At 44.9% G+C, this 22,428-nt stretch overlaps 1 protein-coding gene across 3 annotated transcripts in view; it reads left to right on the forward strand.

The window, feature by feature from the left end:
• Positions 1-1,048: 1,048 nt before the first annotated feature.
• MKL1 (megakaryoblastic leukemia (translocation) 1) overlaps positions 1,049-22,428 on the forward strand; it is a 97,875-nt gene continuing 76,495 nt past the window's right edge. Inside the window, exons 1-4 of one of the 3 annotated variants that reach the window (XM_046907698.1) lie at positions 1,049-3,419; positions 3,518-5,824; positions 9,811-9,874; positions 19,552-19,813. The gene's annotated coding sequence lies outside the window, so the exon portion shown is untranslated. The remainder of the gene's footprint in view (positions 3,420-3,517; positions 5,825-9,810; positions 9,875-19,551; positions 19,814-22,428) is intronic. The other 2 variants (XM_046907709.1, XM_416243.8) reach the window with 2 other exon arrangements.

Genomic DNA, 22,428 nt, shown 5'->3' on the forward strand with positions numbered 1-22,428 from the left:
TCCATTCTCCTACCTTAGCAAATAGCTTTTATCCCGACCCACGAGTTCCATTTGCTTCCATCTCCCTCCCTCATCCCAGCTGGGGGCAGTGAGCGCGTGGTGCTGAGCTGCTGCCGGGTCACAGCACAGCCGGCTGCCAGGAGCGCTCCTCTCACATCCCTCAAGTGCTATTCTTAGAAAAGGAAGGTAAATCTTCCCGGCTCGTCATTAAACCTAAAACTCTCAGAAATGCCATCAGCCTCGGGAACGCGTTATGCTTTCGGTGTTCCTCTTCCACTGAACCACCTCTGGAGGGACAGCCCCGTTAGTATGGAGATTTATGTGTGCACCACAGGCCCAGAGGTTCTCCCTCACGTTCCTGTGCCATCGGGCTCCGCGTTGTCAGCTTTGTATGTTAGATGTGGCACGAGCATTTTTTCCTAACTACTTCATGCGCATTGCTTTGTGGTTGTATCACGTCCTGCGGCTCTTAGGCTACAGGACACAGACAGGCCGCTGCCTCCTCCCTCACACACCGTTAATTATCTTGCAAATTCCTCGCGACCCCTTCTCTTCGTTTCAGAAGGTGATCCCAATGCTTTCAGCCACTAGAGGTCACAGGCTGGACACACAATGCCTGTGCCCTCACCACCACAGGTGTGGGGGCCTCGGGACCTGACACTCATCCCCAGGAGCTCATTAAACATTAACTAGAAAACAAACAAACAAGCAAACCTCCCCCCTCCCCAAAGAAAAAATCGACAGTCTCACCCCGTGTCAAAACTCAGCGCTATCCCTTTAAGAGCGCGCATCCACCCCTCATCGCCTCCACCTCCCCGGCTACGCCCCGCCCCCATGACATCATCCCGCCTCCCGATTGGCTGCCCGCCCCGTCAGGCAGGCGCCGCCAGCCCCGCCCCGCCCCCTCGCCCTGCCTCGGGCCCGTTAGCTTCCCCAGGTGCTCGCAGCTCATTGGCCGGCGGCGGTGGCGCTCACCGGCGCCTCTCCTCTCCGATTGGCTGAGCCGGCGGGGCAGGGAGGCGTGGGGCGGGCGCTTCCGCGGTTGCGAGGCGCCGGGCGGCGGTGGCGAGGCCGGGCTGCCCGCTTGAGGGAAGCGCCTTGTCGGCGGGCGGCGGCTCCGCCAGGGGCGGGAGGGCTCGGGGCGAGATGGAGCCGTGAGCGGGTGAGTACGGAGCCGCGGTTCGGCCGGCGGCTGCCAGGCGACCCGGCAGCAAAGAAAGGGAGCGGGGTGGGGGGAGGGCTCGCGGGGCCTCACCTCAGGGCGGCCGTCGGCGGAGGAGGGCGCGGCGCTTGGCCCCTCAGCGCCCCCCGCCCCGTGGGCGCCGCTGCCTCCCCGCCCGCTCCCCCTCGGGGGGGCTCTCGCTCTCTTTTCTCCCCATTTTCCAGGGCTGGGAGCGGTGACAGCGGTGCGGCGGGGTCCTGCCCCTCTCGCTGCTCCGTGCCTGCGTTCCGCCAGGCTCTTTTTCCCCAGCGTTGCTCGTCCGCCTGTAGCTGCGCGCTCAGGGCGCTGTGAGGTGGAGGCATCCCTATCCCGCAGCGAGACGGTGTGTGAGAGGGGCGTGTCGCTTCAGGCACACGGATGGAAGCTCGGGCCGTCCGCTTCCTAAGTGGAAATAACCCTCCTGAGGCCTCCCTGAGCTGCGTCTGCGTTTCTTTATTCTGCATCGTGCAGACTTAGTGCTAACGTGGCCCCGCATGGTTCTGCTACCCGAGAGGAGTGGGCTGAGTAAGGGCTTTCAGGTTTGATGTTGCCGTACCACTTCCTTTTTGTGTGCTACGTGTCCGGACAGCATCGGGCCCTCTGCCGTGGAACTGCACGTCTACCTGCCCGCGGCTGTAAATACGCTCTGGAGGCTTTCACAGTCTTCCCCTTTAGATCTGTGGACCTTGAGAAAATGCAGTGTGCAGTTCTGTCTTTAAATTTGCTACTGACGTTCCGTATGAGTTAGTCATGCCGTAGGTGGGTTCATGTTTTTTCCAGCTTTGCAATGATTTTACTTTCACGTTGGTTTTACTTCCTTCTACCCAGACAAGTCGTGAATTCGCTATCCCTGGAGGATCAAGGCCAGGTTGGATGGGGCCCTGGGCAGCCTGAGCTGGGGGGTGGCAGCCCTGCCCACGGCATGGAGTGGGACTGGGTGGGCTTTGAGGTCCCTTCCAACCCAACCATTCAGTGATAACTACAAACACTTTCAATACTGACTTCAAAGTACGCTTTGCTGCCATCAGTAAACTGTTTTAAAGACACTGTTAGAATCCGTACCCCAGAACTGACACATCTGTAGTGCTTTTGGCTCTTAATGAGTACATAGGTTGTTCTGCAAGTAGTGGCTCCTATTTATTTCCATGGAAACCGTAACAGATCCAAGTAGCACTATAACACTGTTAGATAGAGCAAATTCTCAGCTGCAAAATGCTGTTTTTCAATATAGTTACCACCATTAGCAGTGCGTTTTTGCCAGCAGTGAACAAGAGCCTCCATGCTGTGCACCAGTGGAGGTGACCTGCTGTTGCTATTGCCATTGTTCAAACACACCAGCCGCCACCTCTCCACCTCTCTGTGGACACATCCACTGTTTGGTCTCCATCAGCATCCAGGCAGCACCAATGTGTGTGAATATGTGCCATGTTTCCCACATGTGGGTATTAGTAACACACATAGACTTCGTATGCACTTTCATATCAGATGCCATTTTGTCAGCCTGCCCCTCTGCTGCCCTCTGACACACAGCAACAAAATGTGATGGGATATTGGTGTGAAGGTTCAACTTCTACTGTCATGCCACCAATTTCTGCCTCTGATGTCGTGGGACAACGTTATAAAACATGAGGCGTTACTTTCGGAGCAGCTCTTGTATTTTCCAAAAACAATTGGATCATTTCTGAATAGGAAATCAGAGGGCACCCATTTGTTCCTGTTTGCTGCAGTGATGAAATGAGTGATTTGATAATTGTGATTAAATAGGATCTAAAAATAGGTTTAAAAATAAGCGTATGGTCTGAAGCTGACTGAGCTCCTTTTCTGTGCTTTAGGTTTGAGCTTTCTGCTTGAAGGAGGAAGGGACTCGGGGCTGAAAGGGGATGCCATAAGCTTTTTACACATGGGCATAGTTTCCCTTCTTAATCTCCGGGTGTTAACTCACCGAGTCCCTCCTCACTTATAATTTAGATACCAAATGTGAATCAAGGAATGGCCTGGGTTGAAAAGGACCACAATGATCATTGAGTTTCAACCCCCCTGCTGTGGGCAGGGTCGCCAACCAGCAGACCAGGCTGCCCAGAGCCACATCCAGCCTGGCCTTGAATGCCTGCAGGGATGGGGCATCCACAGCCTCCTTGGGCAACCTGTTCCAGTGAATTCAGGAGAAGAGTGCAATATTGCCAGTTGTGGCTTCTTGGCATCGCACTGTGTACCAAATGTGAGTAGCACTGCGTTGCCTGATTCCAGCAGTGGCAGAAGCAGCTGCTGCATCTATTTAGCTCCAACTAAAACATCCTCACTTTTAATGTCACATAGGAAAAAGGCCCCACGGAAGTCCTTATGCAACGGGTGGACCATTAAATAAAATACAAAGGAACGGAGTACAGGAGGCATTTTTACATGGGGCTAAGAGAACGTGGCAGTCATCCAAAGCAATTTTTCATAGACGGTTAAATTTTCTTCCCCTTGATTATGGAAATAATAAGAAACTGTTGGGTTTGGGGAGAAGTGCTTCCTGGTGACTGTGTTTTGTAGCTCCAACTTAGGCTGATACGGTAAAGCAGCAGCGTTGTCACAGACCCTTTCACCTTCGAATCTCCAGGTGAGCTATATACATCCAGGCAGTCAAAACACCCCTTCATTTAATAATAATGGAGAAGCCCTACTGGATTCCCTGCACCGTTGAGCCACGATGACATCGCTGTGTGGTTTTGGTGGGGGCTGTTCTAGTTGGAGGGGAGGATCAGAACAGAAGGGACATGATGCTAAGATGAAAAGCAGCTAAGTTCCTAGCACGTATTCATACGTTATCACAAGATGAATTGCTGCACACGTTTGGAATGTGTGAGCTGTGGCCATTTACGCTTTCTCCCCAGAAGCACAATTTGTAGTAATTCCCAGAGTTTTATCCCTTCACTCTGTACGTCCTTCCTCTATTCTGGGTGACAGAACATGGCTGTGTCAGTGTGTGTTTACTGCTGGTAACTCAGTCGCATGATTAAGATCCCTTTTGAAGAGCACAGCTAATTTCCTCTGTGTAAAAAGAGGCAACAATTAGTACATCTTATTACGGTTATGCAATACTCTTCCTTTAAAGAATTATCAGCCGTGTCCCGAGGGTCAGTGTCTTTTCCTGTCGAAGAGGAAGCAGAAAAAGCAACTGTTCAGCAGCCTGAAACTGTCAAACACCTACTCTGGGGAAAGGCAGATCTAATGATTTCCTGCTGGACACATTGCTGAGCCGAGACTGAAAACAGAGGATGTGGTTACACAGACATCTCTCGTAGTGTTGGGGCTGGCTTAAGTTGCTCGTATTCCCATCTGCTTTTTTTCTTACTATTTTTTGCCCACTGTCCTCTGTCTCCTCAGCAGAGATGCGTGGCTGGGGGCTGCCTGCTGTGCCGCCTCGTGTTTTCAACCTCTGTAGGTTCTGTTGCTCCCCCCCCCCCCTGAGCCCCCAAAATCAGCACTGGGGGATGGCAGAAGGCTCACACAGCTGCAGCCGAGCGGAGGGCTGCAGGGATGGTGAGAAAGCACTGCAGCTAAAAGGAGCACTGTAAGAACCGTAGCCTACAACTGTCCCTAGCAGCCTTCTTTTACGTACATGTGACACATAGGTGGAATGGCTGGGCTGGTGGCAGTTCGCAGCCTCTCTTCTTCTGTCGGATGCTCTGGTGGTGCTTGGGGAGATGTGTGTGTCTGCTGTGTGCATTTCACCTTCCCTCCTATGAGTGCTTTGTGGAGTACAAACACTGCAGAGCGGCTTCTTTGAGGGAAACGAATGGCGTCGGGGTGAGGGCAGTTGATGTTACCAGGCTTAGGTATGTCACTGAGGCCAGGCAATGTGTTGAGGCTTTTAAACACGGGTCCTCCTCTTGGAGGGCAAACGAGGCGTGCAGCGAACACAGCAGCCCTCATGGCGCAGTGTTTGCAGACATCGGGAAGCAGCGCCAGGAGCAGCAGATCGTTTCCCTTTCATCTTGTTCTGTTCCTGAGCTGAGATGCTTATTTTCCACGCAGATAAATCTGAGAGTTTGTCAGTGAGCAAAGTGCTGCAGTTGTTGAAATTGGATTGTTTTATATGTCAGAAACTGAAGGAGTGAATTAAGTTTCCGCAGTGTTCCTTTCTCCCTGACTCTCCCATTTTCCTGCCTGCGTCCAATATCGTTATTCTTGTGTGAAGGAACACTTTGCATTTAGGCACACAACCATATCAATAACATCTCTGTCAGAACATAAAAATTAATACGTAATCACCAGTCTTTGTAAATCTTGAAAGCGAAAGGCTGAGCTTTTAAATGGAGGGTTTCTTTTGCTCCCTGACCTCGTGCCATTTATCTGCTTTTGCTCTCCTGCTGCAAACCAGCATGTCAGCTGCGTCTACTTATCCTTCCTAATGAAGCTGTGCTCCCTCCTCCAGCTTGCTGTGCCTCTGCTGATCCAGACGAGCAGGGCTTTTGTGGAGCAGGGCAGAAGCAGCATGGCACTGGTGCTGCATGCACTGGCAGCTTGTTTGTAAACAGCTGACGGCGGGGGACTGCCTCTGTGGAAGTTCCTAAACCACTGAAATAAGAGCTTTCCCCTGGACGTAGTCAGGAGCTGCTGCTGCTGTCTCTGCCGTGGGTGCGTAGCGAAGTGCATACATCTGTTTTCCCATTCTCCAGAGAGACAATTAAATGTGCTGACTGCTCATTGCCTTCAGAGCCCTTCGTGTTGGGGAAATAAGGGGCTGAAACAGCACGTCTTGTTTTGTGAAGTTAAGTTTGTTTTGCGACAGGAGTCTGCATCACCGATTGGGTCAACCTCAGAGTGGTGCTTCCTGTAACGTGTGGCAATTGTGACTAGTTGGAGGCATGCTGGGGAGCGCTCTGTGAGTGCTGCAGCTCTTCGAGTTCTGCCCTTTCAGGGACTCAGTAGAGACAGTGAAGATGTCTTCACTGCCCGGTGGATCAATACGGGCTGACACCCTGCTTAGCCTTGCTCAAATGAGATCATCCTTTACATGCAGCCATGCCCATGTTATGATGAACTCATTCTTTCTGCATCTGTTTATAAGTGGGAAGGTACAGGTCTGAGCGAAGTTCAGACAGGATTCACTTTCTGCAATGATTACAAGGAAACTTTCTCTCCTTCGAAAGGAAACTGTTACAGGAGCATCCATGGGCTCTACTTGAATGATTTCTTACTTTCTTTCCTTGTTTTTTGCCCCCTCCCCTGATTTTATAACAGTATAAGAAGTTTGCCAGCAGTATGTGACTGCAGCCTCTAGATTTATTTCCATCACAGTGTGTACAATGAGCATAGTTTATGATGTTTTCAATCCTAGGTGAGAGGGCCAAGTTAATGTTAACCCGAATAGAACTCTCTCTCTAAATTCTCTCCCATGTGTCCAAGCAGACCTGCTTTACAGGATCAGATCACCTTGAGTATCAATCTTCTGAAAGCCTCTGTCTGAGGGGTAACCCAACTGCTGAAGATGGGCTCTGAACTGTGAACTGCTGTGTTCACGTCAGACTTGTGAATCATGTCAGTGAGTTTCTGAGCTGCTCAAACCCCAAGACACCAGTGAAGGCCATACGCCATTGTAATCACTGCAATAGCAGCCATTTGGCCTGAACATGTAAACACCGACATATAAACATTTCCACTGGATGGAGAAGTTTATCAGCAAGATGAGACTTCTGCATTTCTCAGAGATGACACTATTTTTTCTTCAGAAGATGTAGGACGGTAGAATTTTCCTGCCTTGACCTTGTAGTCAGAGGAAGGAGGAGGGCTGGAGGAGTGTTTTGATTGTTCTATAAGCAAAGGGCTACAAAAGCAGTGTAGCTGTGGAATTTTGCCAAAAAATATTTGAGTTAACAGATTAATCTTTAGTCACTGGTTGTAGAGTAGAAGGAACAGTTAAGAGCTCATTTTCATTACAGTTGTAGGGCTGTTCTGGTCAATTTTTGTAGAGTTTGACTTGATAATTTGAAGGCAGAGAGTGGCTGTGTTGTTCCATCTTCAAGTTGAATTAAAATTCCAGGGGATGGGGTGACTGAATAAGGCTAAGAATAAAGCAGGTGTTCTACAGCATCTCTTATTTGAATGGCACGCGCATAAAGAGAGAAGGTTGGTGACTGTCCATGCCTGTGGCAAGCCAGTTTATCTCCTGTGTGGAGTTCAGATGACAGCAGTAAATCGCATGTTGCAATGGTTTAATCACCTGCTTAGATTGAGCAGGAACTTCCTTGACAAATAGGACTGAAAGTTTTAAGGTTGACCTTTTATTGTCCGGAGTATGTGGGCTAAAACTAGTTCTTAGCTGGGAAGGAAGGATGAATACAGGTTGTCCCAGAGGATTACGTACAGGAGGGAGATCATTGGCCTCCTCCTGTGTCTCGAGATCCTTGGAAGCATTGGAAAATAAAGAGGGGTGAATAAACTGCAGCAAGGAAGTGACTGAGTTCTGTCTGTATGCTTGCATGTGTGTGAATACGCATGTTCTTTTCTTAAGGATAGTGCTAAGTTTTTTTTTACCAGGTGCCAAAAAAACACGGAGTGTATGTGCCCATATTCCTTAATCCTCATGCATACATTAAGAGGTGTGACCTCAGGATCTCCTGTGCCGTGCCAGGCTGGATGCCTGTCCTGCCTGATGTCTTGTGCCGCCAGTTGTTAGTGATGAGTTCTTGGAAAGAATATAGAGCTGGGGCTGTACAGAGGGGTTCTTCGCCTGGCTCACCCATCTGGCTGGTTAGGGAAAGCCTCGTGTGTCCTTCACACCTGGGATATTCCATGGCCTGAAGTTTTCAGGACAAAAAAAAAAAAAAAAAATAGCTGAAGCTATTGAGAAATGAGCATTTGGGGCTGCTAATGGGGTCCCATTTCAACAGAAGAGTGTGAGATGGCCTGTACTGGGTGGTGGGACAGACAGACCGGGAGAAGGCTCCATGTTGGAGCTCAAGATTCAGGAGAACATGGATCTGAAGTGCTGGAAACGAGTTGGGGCAGCGTGATGGTTGCCCAGCTTTATCAGCCCTGCTGCAGTCTTAAATTGGAAGAGATAATCCCGTGGGCCACGATTACTGCAAGTTAGGGACTGGCCAGCAGAAGTCTGAGAACGAAATGCATCTCTTCACTTCTCCATTATCATATCTTACAGTTGTATCAATTTGGCTGCTTTATGTTATAAAACAAACAAACAAAAGCTCTCGTTGTGGGTTCCCACAGTAAGCTGAGTTGTACGTGATTCTAAACATTACTTGTTGATGAGCGCTGTCAGAGGTGGCAGGATGACCTGTTGATTCTGTGGCAGAGCTGTCATTAATGTGGTGCTGACATGTTTTATTCAAAGAAAAACTGAGCCTTTCTCAGTGAAGGGTATCATAAGGAAAGCTTCTGAAGCTGGGCTGTCTTTCCTTTTCTTCAATTTGTATCAGTATTGTAAATCCCTTCTCCTAGAAATCGTTAATTAGATGAGAATTGGCCAAGTAGATGTGCAATTCATTACTGATATCAGAGGGCTCTTGCAAATGTTGATACTGTGATTATCCAAGCATCTAGCTGTGGTTGTTCTTTCTTCACTCCAATCAGTGTAATTGGCTTTATCCCTTCAGATATTAGTGTCATATACCACAGCTCGTTCTCTTTCTTTTTTTCCCTTTCTCTCTCCACTCCAGCTGCATTAAAGCTTGTGTCTTAAGCCCCTCAGGTCTGAAGTTTGTATCTGGGGAGGTTGCTGGGTTTCTTTTGTTTCCTCCTATTGATGGGATATTATAGCATCCCAACTACACTTCTGTGTTCCCACAGAGTGAGTGTTGTCTGGGAAGCCCTGAAATCTGAAAAGCCCAGAGGTGAAAATGGAATTGAAACTCAGTATTAAAACCTTCTTGTGATTGGCTTTTGTTTTTTTTAAAACATGGCTAAGGAAGTAGGAATGAAAGTACATCACACATCAACTTCTGACCCCTTTACAGTGCTGTTTGAAAGAGGTTTTCCAGAGCCTCTGAAGTAATTATTTTCTAGCCAAGTGTGGCTGTGAACGTGTCTTAAAATATATTGCCAAAGAAAAATGGTTGTGCTACTTCAGTACACTTGTGAATCTTTGAGATGGGATGATTCTCTTCTCCCCTATAGCCAGGATCCCCATGGCTGTCTTGGCAGATCTACAGAATGTACTTTTGTTTTTTTTTTTTCCTTTTTTTTAACCTTTCCCTGTTTTTATTTGGATGTGTTACACGGCGTAATAAACGAGTCATAACAGTCTCCAACTTCTACCATCCAGGGTTTGAGGAAACATTTCGGTACAAGGACAGGAAGATTGAGTGTATCATCTGCTGAGCATTCTGGCTTAGTAAATCTCAAACAACGCATTCTTCAGAACTGACATACCAATAGTACTGCAGTAGAAGCTCTGCTGTGGAAGTAGCGTGGATACGCGTATATCAGCGTGGCAGTCTCTGTTTTCAGTTCAGCTTTCTTGGAATATGCCAGCTTAATTAAAGACAGTGGGAAAATAAAGAGACCCAGATATGACTTTCTCCTTACGCTTAAGGGGGAGAATGGGCTGTGTGTGTGTTTGTTTGTTGAAGATCCCTAACTATGTGTCCTGTTTTCCATTTCAGTGACTGGAGAGAGAGCTGCTGGCATGGAAGTGAGCTGGGTTTGTTCGTGGGAACTCTGAGTAAGGTATGTATTATGTTCCCTTTGCTGTCTTCAGTCTGCACCTTTTGTTCTTATGTGCTGAACTGAAATTTACTTGTGGTCACTGATTGTGAGGGTTAGTAGTGTGCTGAAGGTGGACTATCTAGAATTTGTGTTAGCGCTGGGCAGCCTCAACTATCCAGTGAGGACTTTGTAGTGTAGAGTATAAATGTACTCTTGTGGCCCTTTCATTGTTGCCTAACAATTAGTCTGGTTTGTTGCAGGTTAGCTTGTACTGTATTGCAAACTTTTCTGCCTGTGTGTCTTTTTATAATGGTTCTTGTATATCTGGACTGATTTAATCAAGTCTGTAACGCCAGGCAATTGCACGTGTACTGTAAAATTGGGACGTCCACCATGCTGTGACTGAGATTACCACGATGCAGTAGCGTCCAAAGAAGAGAATGATATATTCAAACGTTATCTGTGGTTCCAGGCTGAGTCTTACAGCAAAGAACAGAAAATGTTTTAATCTATTCTAGCACTGGAACGCAAATCTTGTTTAAGATGTCCTTTCTGTGCTGGCTCTTAGTATTGCTGCATCAGAGACAGAAGACGTTGGTCTTTTTTTTCCATAGGGGAGGTTGAATTTGTTATCCTTTGAGTTGACAAAGAACAACAGCAGCAGTAGCAATACTCCACACCAACATCACCCTGACATATTCTTTACCCACGTCCATTAAATTTATGCGTCAGGAAGCAGCTCTTGAGTACTTAAGATTTCTTTTCAATAAACTACTTAACTTAGACAAGACAGCAGTATTGATGTGTGCTTCTGTGTGAATTACTGAGGAAAAATCTATTTTTCAGTAGTAGAGAAAGCTGGGGTTGGGAAGTCAGCCCTCACAGGGGAAAAAGACCTGGTAACTCAGTTGCAATTGCTGGACTTCCACTGAAATGAATGTCACGCGAGGTAGCTGTATTAGGAGGTGCCAGTAAAATTCAGAGAAGTTTGTATTCCACACCCAGCTTGCATTGGTGGGGAGGAGAAGTGAAGTCCTTTCAGTTTGGTCTAATTTTTGTAGACAGCCTATGCTGTCATGACTAAAGAATGCAGCTGGGATCAGAAAACTTCTTGCAGTCTGTTTCAGGCTTTGGTTTCATAGTAGGCCAAACGTAGGCTAACTGAAAGCTGCTGCTTGTCAGTGGGCCCTGCTCCTCTGCTTTTGGTGTGTTTTGTTTTTTTAAGTTTTGTGCTGTATCTAATGAACCTGTGACCCAGGTATCAAATAGTTAGCTTTGTAGAGGACAACCAGTTTTTAAGGTGCAGCTTTCCATCAAGAACCAGCGCACTGAGCTGCTTTGCTTTGTGGCTGTAGTCACTGGATTTGAAACATAGCAAGTGAGGACTTAAAAATGAAATGGGAAAATATAATATATACATGGACTTATATTCTCGATCATAATGCATGATCACACTGAAGTAGGTACAACGTTAAAATATTCTCTTACTCACACAAGTGAGTTGCCAGAAAGCCTTCCCATAAATTCCTTAGGATAGTTCAGATGCTGCAGTTTTGTCTGCTCCTTTGTGCTAATAAGAATACTTGTACCATGAGACCGTTTGGGGAGCTGAACTGATTGAAATGAAACTACTTTGCCTTTATAGCTTTTTTTCTTTTACAATGTATTTTTCTTTTGGTTAGGCTAGATTAGTTCCCTGAGCTATCTCAGCTTCCTTGCCCAAGCTGCTCATCTGTTATGCCCTAGATACTTGAAGTTCTGTCCCAAAGTTAAAACCTTCAGTTTGAAAGCTTATTGTTTCTTGAGAAGTCGTATTTCCAGACTCCTCTTGTCCATTTACTTTCTCTTCCAAATCCACCCTAAGTGCACATTCAACATGAGCTCCTTCATTCCTCCTCGTCCCCTGAGTTTTCCTGCCATGAATTCCTGAGTCGAAGATTGTCTGTGGCACAGACCTTCAACATTCTCTTTTCTGGTTTGCTGCAGCCTTCTTGCTGCCATTGATTGCTGGCATCTGTTGCCACGTGCCTTTCACTGCTGTCTGGGTTAAATCCTTAGCTTCATCTGCTTGCCCCATGGGGGGACAGGAGGAAGGCCTTGCCTCCTACGTGCAGGAAAACTTAAATAACGCACCGATGACAGTTGCAGGAAAGTCAGCATAAGGTGTTGAAAAACAGGCGTAGAACAGTCCTGTTCTAAGCACTCCATAGTTCATTGTGCATCTCTTTGGCACCAGTGCTAGCCTGAACAGCTTGCTGCCTTTCACTGCTCCCTCTGTTTTGCTGGCATAGCTTATTTTGTGGCCATGGTGAGCCACTCTGGGGAACAGAGCCTCCTGGAAAGAAGTGGTTTTTGCTAGCTTATTTTTCATCTGATCTAGTACATGTTGTCTCCATAAGATTTATGCTAGTTTCACAATGAGGAAGGTATGAGAGCGGGAATGTGTAGCAGACTGCTTAAGTTGGCACTGCTTCTGGATGTTTAAGTGTGCTCTTTGACATTACCGTTGAGTTGATCTTTCAGCAAGCTGCTGTTGCAAAGGCTGGTCAAACCTCCAGGCAGCTGTGCACTCCTGCTTCTTCCTTTGCATCAGAGTTGGCTGTTTGTACAGCCACAGGGCACGTAGCTAAATGATTCCTGTAGAAAATGGTTTTTCATCTTTTGCAGAGTTAGTCGTCCGCTGTTTAAGCTGACCGGAGTGGCTCTGTGGGTGTATGAAAAGATCAGGCAGAAGAGAAGCAGCAGGAACCAAGAGCTCAGTAGGAGAAGGCTGGATTCCTTTTAGCTATCAAGTTGAGCTGTATCATGACCAACACCTGAAATATACCAGCGTAGCCATTGATGCAGGAGATCAGAACGTCACGTCTTTTTTGGTCACTTGCATTCTTTGAACCTCAGTGAAAATTGTTTCTTCTTTAGTGGCTATCATCTTTACTCTCACAAACTAGGTGATGAATTCAACACAATGGTTTAAGGCTCAATGTCCCCTGAAAGCAGAGGGCTGTCTGCCTCATTCATTCTTTGGGCCTGAATAAGAACTCTGAAAATTGGTGGGGAGTTCATTTTTTTGAGCAAAGATTGTTTATTATAAATACCATTGTGATTCTTAAAACTAGTTCTGCTATTATCTCCATTGTAGCCAGAATTCCACAGAGCTTGAAAGCCACCAACTTCCTCCAAATGTGTATTGAATCATGAAAAGTATTTCTTAAACATCTGGAATGCAAAACTACATTTCTTGGCCAGTAGTTTGTGGTTTTAAGAAATGACTGTTTGTTAACAATTTTTGAAAACCTCCTAAAGACTTCTATCACTGCTGGCCCGAGTAGAATGAAAGCGAGTACCTTATGAAGGAAATATTTATGGCATGGGAAATATGGTTCTTGATGAGAGGTCTTTAAAATCATGTGGAAGGCTGTGTACAGGGTCTTAGCAGCACAGCGGCAGTGAGGATGCTGTTTCTTTGCATTAGACATGTTCTTTGGATCCATTTCCTCTCAAGTCCTAACATCTCTATACAGATGTTCATGCTTTTTGCTTGATAAGATTCCTTGTTCCTTTCTTGCTAGCCTGAACGTGTCTTTTGACTCTTGTAGTCATAGATTTGCTGGAGGCGGTAGCGTAGAGGCTTCTGGTGGTGATTCATGGTGATTCAAAGTTGGCTTCTCTCACTGTAGGGTTACTGGCACTGCACATATTCAGTGTTCTTTGGCTCAGATAGAAAGTTGTACCCATCCATGTCTTATCAACATCTTTGTTCACGTGTTGCAAACTTTGGATTTTTAATGGAAGCACTGTAGGATGGTGGCTTGTGATAATGCTAAAATGGACAGTTTACGCCTTCAAATTACTGGTTCTAATCCAGAAGAAATGTGATTACTTCTTGCCTGTTGTTGCCCAATCTCCCCAGTTAGTATGAAAGGGAAGGAAGCTGCCTGACCCACTTTACTCCGTGTGAATTGCCTCTGCATATGTGTTAAAATGCCATAATCTAAGATCCCTCTTTAGGACTCTGTAGTTTTGTTCATTAACTTAATGATATAATCTTGGAGGTCAGTCTGTTTGTGACTTTTCTTTGATATCTGAAGAGAAAGAGAATCACCTGACTGGTTTCACTCTGTTCCTTGCAGCATCTCAAGCTAATGAAGTGTTCTGGCTTACATCTGCTGCAAGCATCAGTTTTACTTTCTAGTTGTTACTCTTTTTATTTGTGATTACCTGGGGGTATAGTTGCCTTTGGGCATGACACATCATTGACTTCCCTTCTTACTCATTTCAAACAGCAGCCACTTAAAGCCATTTTGCCCCAAGATTGCCTCTTTTCCTGACCTGATGATCTCAGCTGGCAAGATCATTTAGAAGAAAGGTGCTCTTAAATTTAAGGTGAAAACTCTATTTTCTCAAAATAACCCAGGTGCACACACAAGCTGTTGCTGTTAGCTACTGGAGGTTGCTTAGCAATTCTTAAATTGGTAGGAAATTGCCATTACCTTGGCAACTCAGCCCCCAAAATGCAAACGAGAGGGCTGTTTATGGAGGTGTCCTTGCTTGATTTGGGAGTTGTGTTCTGCATTTTCCTCTTTTATTTATTTATCTTTTCTTCTGTACCCTCCTGATTTTTATTCATTTGTTTTTTAAACTCCTTGTGTTCAAGAGGTTTTACCCTGGTTATTTAGGCTTCACATTAGGGAAGGTGGTGCTGTTTTTTCGTTCATTTAAATACTCTGTGTCAAGATCTTAATTACACCATGAGCATGTGAGTATCGCTAAAGTCGAGAAGTCTAATGCATGAAGACTTAGTGCGTGTGTTCTTGTCCATCATGAATGTTGGACAGGTGAACGACATAATACTTCAAGGTTACACTCCTACCAGAAATAGCCATCCTGATTTCTTTTTCATTTCCTTGTACCTCATTCTCTCTTATTCTAGTCCAGTTGTGTGGCTGAGTGGCAAACCAGATCGGGAACTGATGCAGATTACAACTACCAATTTGTATGCGTGTGGCCAGGTCAGGTTTAACCTGGATCATTTCCTTGATCTGGTTCAGCCTGTGCTGGCCAGTGGGAGGTGAGGAATGAGCAGTCTGGACTGTCATAGGCAATATCAATGCAGCGTCTAATCAGAGGATGTGGTCTTACGATAAAACTAAATTGATGTATGCAATCTCTGGCCAAAAGAGGTGGTCTTGGATGCATGCCTTTGTTGCTTGCTTGTGCCAATGTTGGTGCTTGTCTTGCCTTATGGTGTGCTGATTAATGGAACTAAAATGGCAGGCAACTAATCCTAAGTCTCCATCCCGCCACCCCCCAGTCATCTTTTGACTTGGCTCCATGAGCTCACTCACTGCAAGTCAGACAGGTTTCAGTACTGCATGTATCTGTGTTGTTTCCCTTTCACCTCATTGGCTCTGAGCTATCCTTTAGGGATTCTGCGTGAGCAGCTCTGCAAGAAGTTTCCGTAAGTAATTTTGTAATGTGGTGAACACAAAGTAGAGTACTTTATCAGCAGGGAGTAAGCTCATCAGATTTACTGTGTGTTTAGTATGATAATGACATTGGGATGGCAAGAGGGTGCACCTATAAAGAGCAATTTGATTTTTATAAAGATCTTTTTCCAAACGTTCACATTGGATGTGGTTTTTAATCTTCGGCCTTGCTCACAAATGACTCCGCCGTGTTTGTCTGTCTGAAATTGAAGTCTGTTAGATGCCTCTGGAAGTCAGAAAGGGATGACAATTATGTATGTATTTCAAAGCAGTGTCTAATGTTTCTTTAGAGTAGTTCCATCTTCCTAGTGCTCTACTGCTGTGTTGTTGAGGCAATGGTGTTGTGTTTTATAGCAGTGTAATTTGAGCACTCCTGGCTCCTGAGAGCTTGCTGTTGTCCCTGTGTTATGGTGATATACTGTGTATGCAGTTGGCAATGGGGAATGGATTCTTCTGAATAACCCAGGAAAAACTCATTATCGAATTGAATTGATTCCCCATTTGGAAAAGAGGTAACACGAGGACAGAAAGGAGAAACTGGACAGTGGAGGACTTGAGTATTGCTTAAACTGATGTTACATCTGGGGGATCATAGCCTCACGTTCTAGAACCAGCTGGACTCAACGCAGAAGAATGCTTTATCTGGTTATCTGGATAGCAACAGATCCGAATCCTTGAGAGTGCTCACCCTGAAACCCTCATGGAGTAGAAGAAATGCTTGCCCTTACAAGCTGTCCATCAGCTTCTGCGTGACTCATTTAAAGATCTTTATGGTATGGAACATTTATCTATGGGAAAGTTTCTAATCTGTTCAAAAATGACAGACAAAAAACATCTTAAAATTTTAATTGGGCTCTAAGTATTAGCGTGTGTAACCAATTGATCATTCTACAGTGACACTTTAAGAGTGGTATGACTGTCTGGGAAGTCTAATGGCAGCCTTACTGTTGGTTACAGTATTCCATGATTCCATGCCTTTCACAGGAGATCTGTGACTTCAAAATAATGAGACGTGGATGGCTATAAATCCTCAAAGCATCTTTCTAATCCCTGTGTGCCCTCATCAGACTCGTAATTGAGAACACCAAAATCAAACCCACCCAATTACAGCATTTTCTATAGTCTGGTGGACCACAGGCATTTATTATTTCTTAACACTGGGGTATGTTGCATTATATTAAGACTTGGCATTGCTCTGAAAAAAGCTCTTTTTCCCTTAGGTAGTGGCTAGATGTTTGGAACTACTAGTAATGTAGGCAGGTTCTGGCCCCAGTGGTGTGCTGGCACAAGCTTTGGTGCGGCTGCATGGCACACTGTAGCAGGGACCTGATTTATCAGGGGTTATCCAAAGGTTGGGTTTTACGTTGATAAACCAATGAGAAACCTGATCCATGTGTTTCTGCAGATCTTTTTCCTGGCCAGAAACAGGAGAGGATGTGGAGGATGCAGGATTTTTTCATTCAATTTCAAATGGTTCATTTCCGTTTAGCTTTGAGCTGCATCCCTACTTGCTGGTGAAACAGAGGACTTGGTGAAAGGGCAAGAATGAATGTTCAGTCAAGGGACAGCAAGAGTTTCTTAAGCTGCATTACTTTCAGTGTGGACAGACAATGAATGACATGCCAACCCAGATTAAGAAGATGCTTTCCATCTCTGCCATCTTCTTCACGAGTTAGGAAATGTGCAAGTTTTCAGGTACAATTCTTGCAATGATCCAAGCCTTGTGCTGGAGCTCTTCAAGGCAATTTGCTGGAGAAACTCTGGTTTATAATCCCAGTATCAATTAATACCACTTGGCATGGTGTTGCCCAGGGTTGCACAGCAGACAGGAGTGCCACAGCTGATCTCCTGCCCTGTTCTCTCTTATGGCTGAACTAGGCTGGGCTGCTTTTGCTGGAGCTTGGTACTGTGCCTTTACGTAAAGGAGCCATAACTAGATTAGGAAAAGTGATTATTTTACAGGTGTTGTTAAAATATTGTTTGAAATGCGATTTTCCTAGTTTTTACAAATTCCTGTTTAGCAGAAAATCCAGTGTGCCACGATTTCCCAAGTCCGTTTTCTATCTTCTTGGCTTAGGCAGTTCGTATGTATTTGAGCCATTTAAAATTCCTTTTTTCCCTTGTGGGAGGAGGAAGGAACTCCTTGTCCAGGGTGGAAATTAAACCTCCTGTCATTTTAATCGGTACTAGGTGGGTGTTAAATGCCCATCACCTGTCTGTAGATTCAGACCTGACTGCACTTGTCCTCCTGCATTATCTGACCTAGCCATCATTTGGTACCAGACAAATTTTCTCCAGTACATCTCCTTTAAGAAAGCAGATTGGCATTAGCCCCCCATACGACTCCTTCTTTTAGCCCCTTGGCCTCCCATCACCACAGGGACAGGGCCCGGGGTCACTTTTGTTGGTCACAATTTAACTCTTTGCAGCCTTTGAAATGATTCTTTTGGCTTACCAAACGGTCCAAGTCTGTGGCTGAAGGGCGTGCGTTTCCAGGCTTTCTGTATCCATTGCAAAGAGAAGAAGAGCCCAAGCCCATTTTACTCTCATTGCAGATTACCGTTAACATTTGCTCTCAGATGGATGTGAGCATTATTTGCTTTGGACAGGAAACGTATGAGGAGGGAGGCAGGCACATTCTCGCCAAACTGTAACTGAAGAAATGCGAATACTTCATATGGCAGTAAGCTTTGGCTCAGTCTCATTTGTTTTGTTATAACAAGCACCAGCTTCAGTTAGTGGGTTTTGTTGTTTTCTTTTTTCCCTCCACCCTTTTTTTCCCTGCTTCTCCTCAGATCGTGACATCGGGTCCTGGGAATGAATGTCTGACAAGAGGAATGAAATAGCATGTATTCATTACCAGTCATTCTTACTGTTGCACCCCATGTATACTGAACAAGCTTTTGAGACAAACGTACTACCACTCAAAACTCTGTTCTGCACGTTATTGAGCAAGCACTGCTAACAAGTGAAGTACAAAACTGAAACAGAAGCAGGGGAAACGACTATTTGAACTACTTTATCACCTATTAACATGTTGAATGTTGTCACACGGATTCCTGTTAACCAAAAGCATGAAATGGGGAATTCTTAATTGAAAATCGTGTTGTTAAAGATATCACTCCAACTTGGTACTTTGTGAGTGGTTTCTGGAAGACTGTCCAGATGTTTTTTACTTTGCTGCTTTGCAGCTAGCTCTGCCTCCATCTTGAAGCTCTGGAAAAACTTTGCTTGATACATGACTGTGGTAGTGCTAGGCTTCAGAGGAGCAGTGTACTAAGAAGCAGGAGCCTTTCACCTTCATTAATCAAATCCAAATATGATTGCCCTTGTATACTTACACTCTCTGTTACTGTTTAGACTTTAGCACAGTAACCATTCCATTGGAGACTTCCAGCTGGTTTGTTTCTGTTTAAATGAGTGAACATAAACGAATTTTAACATAGTGGTGGCTTTAAAATAGTTCTTTAAAGAATTAGGGAAATATATATATAAAAAAATCAAAACTGCTTGTTAGTTTAATCATTTAAACCCTCATAAATATTGCACAATTCAGTTACTGTGGCTGTTTTAGACAGGAAAACTTTTCTGTATACTTCATATAGGATATTTTTCTTGCATTCATTTTCACTAGTAGTGAAAGGAGAGGAGAGAGCAGGGTGAGAAGATTATTTTTTGAAATACAGATAATGTTATTTGAAAATCCTCATTTGTTGTATTCAGCTGTTCTTCCAGGTGTATTTTGAAGCCTTATTTTGCCTCGCTGGATTTCATCTTGACAGTTGTCCTGTTAAAACACCATTGCTGATATGAAAGGAGAGTCATCAAGAGTTCATTAAGATTCTAAACAGGCTAACTTCAGTGGAAGCTGGAGTGTGGAGACCAACACAATCCGTGTTGTTTACCATTCTAGTCTTCTCAAGATTTGGCTCCTAAAGTAATAACAGCTGAGATTCTCTTAAGTTTTAAAGAGAATGGTCATAACTTGTAGTTTTCACCCATAATTTCTGTGGTGACCCTGTTGGAGGCATAAGCAAGTTTATAAACTGGTGTGTTCTGCAGGTTTCAGTTAGCGGGCATGTTTCAGTTGGGAATGATAACACACACACTCTGCTAAAGAGCCTGTATTTCTAGAGCGTGGAGGTGCCACAGCGAACTGAAGGTATGGGTTGGGACTCTGCCATGAGATTTACCTTGCGATTTGTCTTGCAGGTTGCCATCACGAAAGCCAAAGTGGATTTCTCCGGTGTGGTGTGCCTGCCCCCTTCCGTCATTGCTGGAAATGGGCTGGACGGAGGAGGGGCTGGCGAAAATGACGATGAGCCGGTGTTGGTGTCCCTTTCGGCGGCCCCCAGCCCTCAGAGCGAAGCTGTTGCCAATGAGCTGCAGGAGCTCTCCTTGCAGCCCGAGCTGACCCTCAGCCTCCACCATGGCCGAAACCCCAACCTTCCTCCGCTCAGTGAAAGAAAGAATGGTAAGTGGTACGGTGAACTCCATTAGCCGGCTCACAGGGAGCACCGTGGTGTTGATTTGGTACACGTTTGGATGGCAGTGCTGCTTCTTAAAGCATTTTATTCATATGAAGAACTAATGATCTAGTGTTGATGAAACAAGTTCGATTATTGTATTAGATAAACACTAGAAACAACTTCCATGTGATCTGTGGTGACTAAAAGTTGTGCAAGGCCAAGAGAGAATAAAAGGAAGTATGAGCTCATTCTCAGGCTAGAGCCATCAAGGATATGTAAATTTTTCTTGGCCACCTTGGTTTGTACATTACCAAGGGTGAGTAATCTTTCTCACTGTGAGCATCTGAAAAGTTCTGTCATACTTGTTAGAAAGAGGGACAAGACCTTGAGTTAACAATGAAATATAGGCCCTCTAGGTCCTAGAGTGAGAATGGCCAACATGTTTCTGAAGTTGTGGTTGAACGGCATGAACAGCAAACAAAGGAATCCCTTTAACTGTTCGCTGACTGACAGTGGGTTGGCAAAATACAGGGTCACTGGGTGACCGAAGTTTCCATTTCAAGGACTTGAAGTTCAGGATTTCCAGGCTGCCATGAAACTTTTGCATATTCAACCACATCCCGGTGAAACTGGTGAAAGCATTTGGTAACCAGTGGCTCCTGCCTGTGCATTCCTCTTGATCATCTCTCTCTTTACTGTACCCCCTGGGGTATGTGCTGGTGGCTCTTGACAAAATGAAGGGCTTATTATGTAACTGCTGTAGTGTGCATTGCTTGTTATCAACTGTACATGCAAGATGTTGGAGACTTCTGGATGCCGTGTAGTGTTAGGCATTATATGTTACGTTATATGCACTGTCCAGAGCTGCATGTCTCAGTGTATTGGAAATGCTACAGAGTTGTGGAGTGGCTTTATAGCCAGTACTTCATGTTTATGAGAAAGCGATGTGGAATAGGTGCATTTCAGAAAAGTAGTTTAGATGGGAGGGATACCACACTTGACACTCTTGGTTCCTTGGCTTCAGAAATTGAGCGTGCCCTTCCCTGAAAAGTGTATTTGTGTTTTGCTGGTTGGAAGAATTAATTTCAACCCAAAATGTTGTTTTCAGAGGGACAGCAAAAATGTCCTTGTTCATATACAGTATGCCATCGTTCTGTGATTGTGGTCATTTTCAAAGGCCTTAAAAGTGGAGAAGCTAGAAGTTGCAAGTGCAGAACAAAAAGTTAATAGTCATTAATGTTTGCAGGCTTCAAATTATAAGATAAAAGACAGCCAATGAGGATAAAGGGTGCTGGTGGAAAAATAAAAGAAAACCAATACTAGTCAGCATGGCAGACTCTGATCTCAACACATTCCAACTTGTGATAGGCTTTTTATAGTTTTTTATATATTGAGTATTTTATAGTTATGGTGGCAAGGGGGTATTTCTAATTAAAGAAAGTAGTTCTGAGCATGGTAGAAGGATTGAAGGCAGCATGGGAAAAGCAAATGATTCTTCGCTTCCAAAGCCTGACAGCTAGCCAGTTGAATGTGACAATGGGAACTTACTGGAGATAGGACTCTTCATAGTGAAGGAGACATAATAAAGGATCTGGAAAGGAGAACAAGCAGTTATTCTTGATATCACCAACGAAGGGGATGCTAGTATTGGGAACCGATAGGAGTACCTAGTTAGGAAAAGGAACCTTGTCGCAGCGCTTTGAATAGATAAAGCCAGGACAAAACAGTATTTGTTACGGTTAGAGAAAAGGATATTCTGTTATAGAAAAGATAAAGTCCGTACACAGTTCAGTAGTTTGGATGGTTTAAAAAATGGCATATTGGGAAAATTTTAGAGAAATTGGTGATTTTCTTTTCCTCTATCAAAATGTTACTTTTATGGGCACAATCTCAAAGCTGTGTCGTTGTGGGTTGCCAGCCTACTTGACTGGAAGAGGTAAAATACAGCTGGGTTTAAATATACATATATATAAAATGGACTACCTCTGTACATACCTTTTGCCAAAGAAAATGAGAGTATTCCCGGAAGTGACTCATGAGGTGGGTCCCTTCAGAGCTGGTTCTCTATCAGTGCTCAGCACAACAGCAGCAGTTATACTGCTGGAGGTGAAGCTTTTCAGACAAGGCATAAGTCCAAAGTCTCCACTGCAGACTACCTGACCTTATCTTCAGATGTATACAGTGTACTTTTCTACCAGGCTGTGATAAGTTATGTGCAGCTCGTGTGTACATTTGTTCAAGTTCTGTGGGACTGAAAAATGCTGTTGAAATGGGACTATCTGCAAACTTGTCACAACATATAAGGAGACTTGGCTTAGAGAGTTGTTGAGAAACACAGCTGATGTGTTTTGAGTTGATAAACTAGTTCTCCTAAATGGGAACTTTTCAGTTACCTTGGGGAAGAGGCTGCATACTTGTTGAAAGTATTGAGCTTATGAGGAATCTTTGTTGCTGTGCCATTGGCTTCAAACACTTTCAGCAACCTTTAGAGATGATCTGCTAGTTGAGATGGCAATCTGCCTAAACATTTGAGCGATCCTTAATGGTTGCAGAAGCCTATCTTGTGCAGCGAAACCGCTTCTGTGACAATTTGCCAAATTCCAAGTATGAGGAAGATTGC

This window comes from Gallus gallus, chromosome 1 (genome assembly GCF_016699485.2).
Source record: "Gallus gallus isolate bGalGal1 chromosome 1, bGalGal1.mat.broiler.GRCg7b, whole genome shotgun sequence".
NCBI classification, from domain to species: Eukaryota; Metazoa; Chordata; class Aves; order Galliformes; family Phasianidae; genus Gallus; species Gallus gallus.